The sequence below is a fragment of the Lissotriton helveticus genome, chromosome 8 (assembly GCF_964261635.1).
Source record: "Lissotriton helveticus chromosome 8, aLisHel1.1, whole genome shotgun sequence".
Classification (NCBI taxonomy): Eukaryota; Metazoa; Chordata; class Amphibia; order Caudata; family Salamandridae; genus Lissotriton; species Lissotriton helveticus.
In genome coordinates this window covers 69,340,330-69,347,730 of record NC_136069.1, presented here as the reverse complement: position 1 = coordinate 69,347,730, position 7,401 = coordinate 69,340,330, and the positions used below count along the sequence as shown (strand labels likewise).

Below are 7,401 nucleotides of genomic sequence, written 5' to 3'. Positions count from 1 at the left end.
CTTTTTTGGCTTCAAAAGCCATGAAAGCGGAGATACAATTATCTCCCTATTACCTAGCTGTCGCTAACACCAGTTAGCGACAGCTAGTAGGAGATAGCGACCATCTTGGGCCCCACTTTGCATGTCAGTGATATTTATCACTAATGACATGCAAAGTGGGCGTGCCAAGATGTTAGCAACTGGAAACAGTCGCTAACATCGCTATCTCCTATTACCAACTTTTGGAGATATTCGCGCTAAGCGTGAATATCTCCAAAAGCTAGCACCTGCACTGAGCAGTTATTTGCCATGTTATCCAATGGGAGGTGGATAACATAGCTAAGAGCATTAGCTCGGTAATGCATGAATATCGCTGACTTTTCAGCGATATTCATGCATTGCGGACGTTTTTTATCGCATTTGCGATAAACCTTGGTAATACCAAGGTTTATCTGCGGTAAAAATCGCCACAGCTCAGCGGTAAAATTTTGTCTCTAACCAAGCAATAGCGATAATTATCGCTATTGCTTGGTAATATGCCCCATAGTCCGCACAAGCGATTTTGCAAAGTTTATGATAGTTTTTTAGGGTGTTTTTGTAAGTTTAGATTTGAGTGTATAGTTTTTTCTCCATTTTCGTTCCAAAACTCATCAGTGGACATCTAGAGAAAGATGAGACAACCCCCCCCTGTACAGACCATGGCCTTAAAAACAAGAATTGAAATGTATACTTTGAGTCTTTAAAATGACCTAAGTCGATTCTCTCATCTCCTCGTTGTTTCTATTCCATCTTCACCTTTTACAGATTAAAAAGGCATCAATAATAAATAATTCAGCAGCCCATTCAATCCTTGATTTCTCACAAAATAAATACTCTCTTGTAGGTGAGAGAAGTCTTAAGTCTTCATGTCTACTCCAATGCTTCTAAAGTGTCTCTCCCAAAACAGATAAGTCTACTCTTTAATGTTTAGCCAAGTGGACACCCAGGATACTTTGCAGAGTTACACCTACTATTTAAAGCGAGAGCTCTTAGAAATCGTAGCAGGTATATTTGACATTCCCCTCATGTGGAAATATTTACAGGGGTGATATCTGCTCACTGAAAAGGGACCCTGTGGAGAACCACTGGGTGTAAGAGTGAGGGACGGAAAGTAAAATAGAGGGGAAGGAAGTAATAGGACAGGTCAGTTACTGACCCAGCCCGTGCATTCATTCTTCTAGTCATCCACTCATTCTCTGTGGCAACTGACCGCTATCTAAATCTGGCCAAAAGCCGGATAAGCTGACTGCAAGAAGGGCTTCAGGATCAGTTCCCAGCTGGTATAGCCTGCTTCACAGCAGATGCTCACACTCCTGTCTATTAGCATCTCTAGTGGACACCTGTGCTGCAACTCTTCTCTCCAAGTTACAGTGTAAACAGATGTTGGCCCCTTTCTGACTCCTCCACATAAGGCATGCTCAGGATGTGCCGGGAAGGCTTGAGGCATCCTTGCCTGCTTATATCCATGCGTCCATCCATTGATGCTACTAGCAGCCTACACACGTGCTCGCATCTAGAAATTCCACCAATCCTGAGGTCCTATGTTTCTATTGATGTGCCAATCTGGCTGCCATCACATAGTCTTCTGAGTCTTCCCTGGGGCTGGCCAGCAAGAGCTTTTCTGCACTCCTGGTCAGGGTTAGAAGATTCCAGAATGAAACCAGCTTGTCTCCGAACTACATTCACTGGGCTTGATGCAGCCCAAGGCAGGGTTGCCAGAGTCCTGGGTTTCACTTTTTTTGAGTCGAGACTACAAGATAGCACAAGCTGTCTGGTTGCAAAAGACCTATTGTGAGCTTACGGTGGGCTTACAGCCCGCCCATGGTGGGCTTTGTCACTCTCATTTGCTTGCTTCTTATTCAATTGGTTGCCTTCCTCTTCTTGTGTTTTTCCCTCCCTTGGAGCACGGCCCCATTACAATCCTTTTGAGTGGCTGGCTTGTATCCTTCCGCTGCTCCCATCTAAGTAACTACTTTTTTCTCTTTTTATTCAGATCACCATGAGAGTGCATGTGTTTGCTAGCGCTCTTCCTCTTGTGCTGCTTCACCTCTCTAATATAACCCCATTCCCCCTGCTCGATTGCACCTCACCTCTACCAACTTGTCTGTAAAAGCACAGCAACAGGAAAATATTTTCTGGGGTATGGCTGAGAAGCAGACTTTAAGAATAGTTTTGTTTAATCACTTATCTCCACATATTATGTGAAAGTTTGCCACACCAAGCCTTTGATTGTACTGGGGGAAGTGTTGTCTGCTGCAGTGACTCAGCAGGTGTCTGAGGCAGAAAGTATAGATAGCATGACACTTCTCCTGGAGGCCCATACATTCACCTCGGGCTGTACAGGAGTAAATAGCTGAATCCTTTAGAAAGCAAATTAGTTTTCCTTTTATATTTTGACACTTCCTTATACTTTTTTTTAGTTTCTGTTCAGTGTTTTGTGAGAGAAGTATTTTATTTTATAAATAAACCATGTCATTTATAGAAATTGAAAACATTGAATTCATTTAATATCATAAGGTTTGCTTTTCCTCCAGTATTATGAAAATTATTTTTGCCTTTTTTTAAAGAATTTCTTTACAGACAAACATAAAAAGTACAATTGATGGACGGAATGCTGAGCATTGTCAAACACTCTCCCCCAGTACCGTGATCTGGGGCTAAATCCATTGTTTTTTTTCTCACCATGCCATTCCAGTTTGGACCCAACCATATGCAAACCAGTCTTGACCCTGTGCCCCATGGGAACAGTCCAGCCGGAACTGCCAGACCAGGTCCTCCCGGGCTGGAAACAAGCATCGTAGGACCGGTTTTAGGGTATCACCCATCATCAGCCAAGATAGCTTGACTCCGGTGGCATAGTGAGCATGGGACCCACCTCTGGGCATACCTGTCTCAAAGACAAACACTGGAAAAGCCAACAGCTAGGCATTCTCAATGTAAAGGTAAGACCTGTTGGCTTTGCCAATGCTTCTTTAAGTAATTCAGGCAGCATGAAAACTCAGCTGAATAAGCACGGATGGACCTGCAAGTCACAAGTTTAAATTCCAGCAGAGACAATTCATCTTTTATTCTTTCCGAAGTTGATAAACAGAGTACCAGTGGACTGCTAATAGTAGCATCTCTTATACAAAGGGGCAGATTTACAAGCCCCGTGCACCACTTTTGTGCCGCCGTGGCGTCACTTCTGTGACGCAGCAGCGGCGTAAAGTTAGCGCTTCATGCTGCAACAGAATTACAACGTGACGTATCTAGGGAGATGCGTCACGTTGTAAAGCCCTGCGCAACATGAAACCTGCGTTAGGTTTCATGTGGTCGTTCCAGCTCAGGGTGGGCGTTCCGTCGCAGGAACGCCTGGGAAAAGTGACACAGTGAATCTACAAGATTTCACTCAGTCACTTTTCCGACGCTGCTGCGTCAAAACCTTACGCCTGCTTGAAGCTTGTAAAAAAGGCGCAACGTGGCGCATGGTTTACGCCACTGCTGCGTCACAGAAGTGACTCAACGGCGGCGTAAATATGTTGCATGCGGCTTGTAAATCTGCGCCATAGTGTATAATCAGTTAATCATTCAGTAAAATACCAATTATTGTGTGTGTGTTTCTGATTTTGGGAATATGGGTCAAGGCTTTATCTATACTACCTGAATGAGACCCTCTCAGACAGGTTTCCCTGGCTCTTAACCAGTGCTTAATTTGAGCTAGTGGCTTCCGGTGCTTTACACCAGCACATAATTATCAACACAAGCACTTACGCAGTCTGCCACAAGCTAGTGCTGTCTGTCTAGTTTAGAGATGAGTCCCACAACAGTTATTTATTACTTCTTCATACATTAAAAATGACTGACACCTGCCACTCAAGCCATTTGTATAACTTTGGGGGCCTGGCATATCTGAATTGTCCCACTTGTAACTGCAATGGTTAGTGGGTATAATTGGCAGCACTGGCAGGAGCGATGGGTGGTGCAAGCTGCAGTGTTCACCTGATGAGGGTCCTGGCACCTATTGTTTTACAAATGAAGCACTGCTCTAAACTCCTTGGGCCCGATTCACAGAATGAACTTAAGACTCAATCCTAAACTTACTACTATTTTGGTATTCACAGAATGCACTTACTACTTTTGGCGTTCACAGAAGTTAGGATTTTGTCTTAAGTCTGTCCTAAGACAAACGTAAGACAAAATCCTAACTTCTGTGAATACCAAAAGTAGTAAGTTCATTCTGTGAATGCCAAAAGTAGTAAGTGCATTCTGTGAATACCAAAATAGTAGTAAGTTTAGGATTGAGTCTTAAGTTAGTTCTGTGAATCGGGCCCCTATCCACTCAAGCGTAACTCTGGTAACATGAAAAAGGCCTAAACAGCAACTCTTGGAAGCCCAGTAAATCGACCTCAACCGCTGGGCAGGAGTTGACAAGGAGCCCCTTGTTCCAACCATTGTTGCATCAAGGCCCGCAGCAGTTCCTCCGTTAGCGACACCAGGACCTTTCACGCACGGCTCAGCCTTAAGAGTCTGACTACAGATTTCCAAAAACCAGAAGTCTTTTTCCAGACATGATATGAACCCCCCCCCCCCCTCATTATAACAGAAACCAAGATTAAGCTGAATCTTAAGGCCAAACCTCAAACTACCAATATTCTGTGGCTTAAATATGAGCCTTCATAGGATCCCACTGCATTATTTGGCCAAGTCCACAGACTAGTAAATAACATATTATTATTTTCAGAATGCCTGTTGCCTGGGCTTTGTGTTCATTTCCTTTTCAGTTGTGGATGCATGTATGATACTGTGTCCTGAACCCAGTGCTTAATATGGCCGGTGGTGGCAGGTGGGACCCACCAGCACGCATTTGTGGGGACCGCCACTTACTTGACCTCTTCAGAGTTTGACCCAGAGCAAGAGAGAGAAAAAACACAAAAAAAGAAGAAGAAGGAAGAGAAAGAATGAAAAACAGTGACAAAGGTAGAAAGCAGGGAGGCACTAGAAGCCGGAAGAGGGAAGGACAGAGAGTATATGGTGGCACGAGAAAGAGGCATGAGGTGGAATCAAGACTACGCAGCCTTGGAGTTCGGCAGTCCCAACATCTGACTGTACTGACTACAGGCTTCTGGGAACAACTGTAGACATCAGCACCCATTCTTTTACAAATTAAGCACGGCTTGTACCCATATCGCGTTGTATAACAATAAGGTCTTGATTTAGACCTTGATGGACAGGTTACTCCGTCACAATGGTAACGTCCGCCTAAATATGAATCCCATTAAATCCTATGGTATTTATATTTTGGAGGACTGGATATCCGTCCCCTTTGTGATGAAGGAACCTGCCTGTCAAGATCCAAATCAGGCCCTGAGTCTTAAGCTCAGCCGTGCTACCAAATGGTCCGCCAGGTTACCTTTTAGGACAATGGGCCCGATTCACAGAACTAACTAAAGACAAAATCCTAAACTTACTACTTTTGGTATTCACAGAAGTTAGGATTTTGTCTTAAGTTTGTCTTAAGACAGACCTAAGACAAAATCCTAACTTAAGTCAGTCTTAAGTCTGTCTTAAGTCCCTCTTAAGACAAACTTAGGAACAAAATCCTAACTTCTGTGAATACCAAAAGTAGTAAGTTTAGGATTTTGTCTTAAGTTAGTTCTGTGAATCGGGCCCACCATTTTTGGACAGCTCCCAGTGGGTGTATTTATGAAGTCTTGCACAACTGTGGCCGACTGCAAAACAGACTATTCTGCTTCTGCCTGAACACTTAATTCAGTACACTTCTAGTGGGCATTAGCTGACTATACATCTTCATTCTTCTTCTTGTCTGGTTCCTTTAACAAAACAAGCATTGGCAAAAACAAAAAATCTCGCTCTTTATAGCACTCAACAGAGCAGCTTCCTGGCCCTCGCAAAAATAATTTAACAAAATAAAATAAATAAAAAATATAATAAGCAGGGGCGGTAATGGAATTGATTGAGTGGGAGGGTGGGAGCAAAGGTGAGTAGGGAAGTAAGCTAGCTGGTCGCAGTGTGTGGCTGCATGTTCTGCACCAAAGCACTGTTAATAATAATAATATCAATATTAATAAACACGAAGCAGGGGATGTGTGGGGAAGCAACAGACAAGATGGGGAGGGGTTGATAAGCAAAATAATAAGAGGGGAAAGGGGGACAGCAAGAACAGCCATGTGCTACTATGGAGTGCTAAAAGAAAAATGAAAAAGAAGCTCCCTCCAGTCAGCAGTACAAAGTTACTTCTCGTCAAATCAAAATTCTCCTGGGGAAGGGAAGACACATGAATATGGAAGGAAGCCATCGATCAAGAGCAGAGAACAAGGACAGACCAGACAATCATCTGCTCCAAGCAAGGGGCTGACCCAAAGTCCACTCAATATATTCATACTATTCAGAATGGGTCCTCACCAGCCGACAGCTAAAGCTGTCTGCAGCCAATGCCTAAAAACTACTCTAAGGCTCATGAGCCATTCCAAGATGTCACCTTTGTTCTTTTTTTTTTATTTTTATTTTATTCTGAACTGTCCGGCGTCTACAGTGCAGGCTTATATTCTGCCAATTTTGTTGCCTACACCCAGTGCATCATAGTCTGGAGCTAGACGCACATATGCCTTCTTCTCGCCATCTGGCCTGATCAGTGTGTTGACTTTGGCAACATCAATATCCTAAAGCTTCTTTACAGCCTGTTTGATCTGGTGCTTGTTAGCCTTGACGTCAACAATGTAGAACAGCGTGTTGGTATCTTCAATCTTCTTCATGGCAGAATCCGTGGTAAGAGGGAACTTAATAATCGCATAATGGTCAAGTTTGTTCCTACGAGGATCACTCTTCCTGGGATACCTCGGTTGCCCCATTAAACTCAAGGTCCTCGGTCTCCTGAAAGTGGGGGCTGTCCTAATTTTCTTCTTCTTGTGACTGTGTACCCCCTTAAGAACAGCCTCTTTAGCTTTCAAAGCCTTGGACTTTGCTTCAATTTTAACATGGACAGCTTCCTTCTTGGCATTCGGTGGCATGTTGGGGGTGAGAAGGATGTCACCTTTGTTCAACTGCACCCTGAACAGAAGTACAAAACATCTGCATGGCTGCCATGGAACAGAGGCATATCCATGGCCCTGCTCTTATAAACTGGCCACATAAATCATATGTTACTGGAATGTCTTCAGTGCTGGTGATTCAGTGACTGTGTCCAGGCCTCTGGCACAGAGTTTGAAATTTTACATTTTGAAGTATAATGCCTGTTACTTACTATTAGTGATTCCCTGTTTATGTTCAGCTGATAATTGGTTATGCTGTTGTGGGGTGCAACCTTGGCAGGTCCTTCTTATGGAGGAAGGGGGTTTGATCATCCCAGATGCTATTTGTGCATTCAGAATAGATGTTTCACCTGAC

The 7,401-nt window shown here is 43.6% G+C and overlaps 1 pseudogene; it reads right to left on the bottom strand.

Annotated features, from left to right (window-relative positions):
- Positions 1-6,557: 6,557 nt before the first annotated feature.
- LOC144771462 (large ribosomal subunit protein uL23 pseudogene) lies at positions 6,558-7,025 on the bottom strand (annotated as a pseudogene).
- Positions 7,026-7,401: the final 376 nt, after the last annotated feature.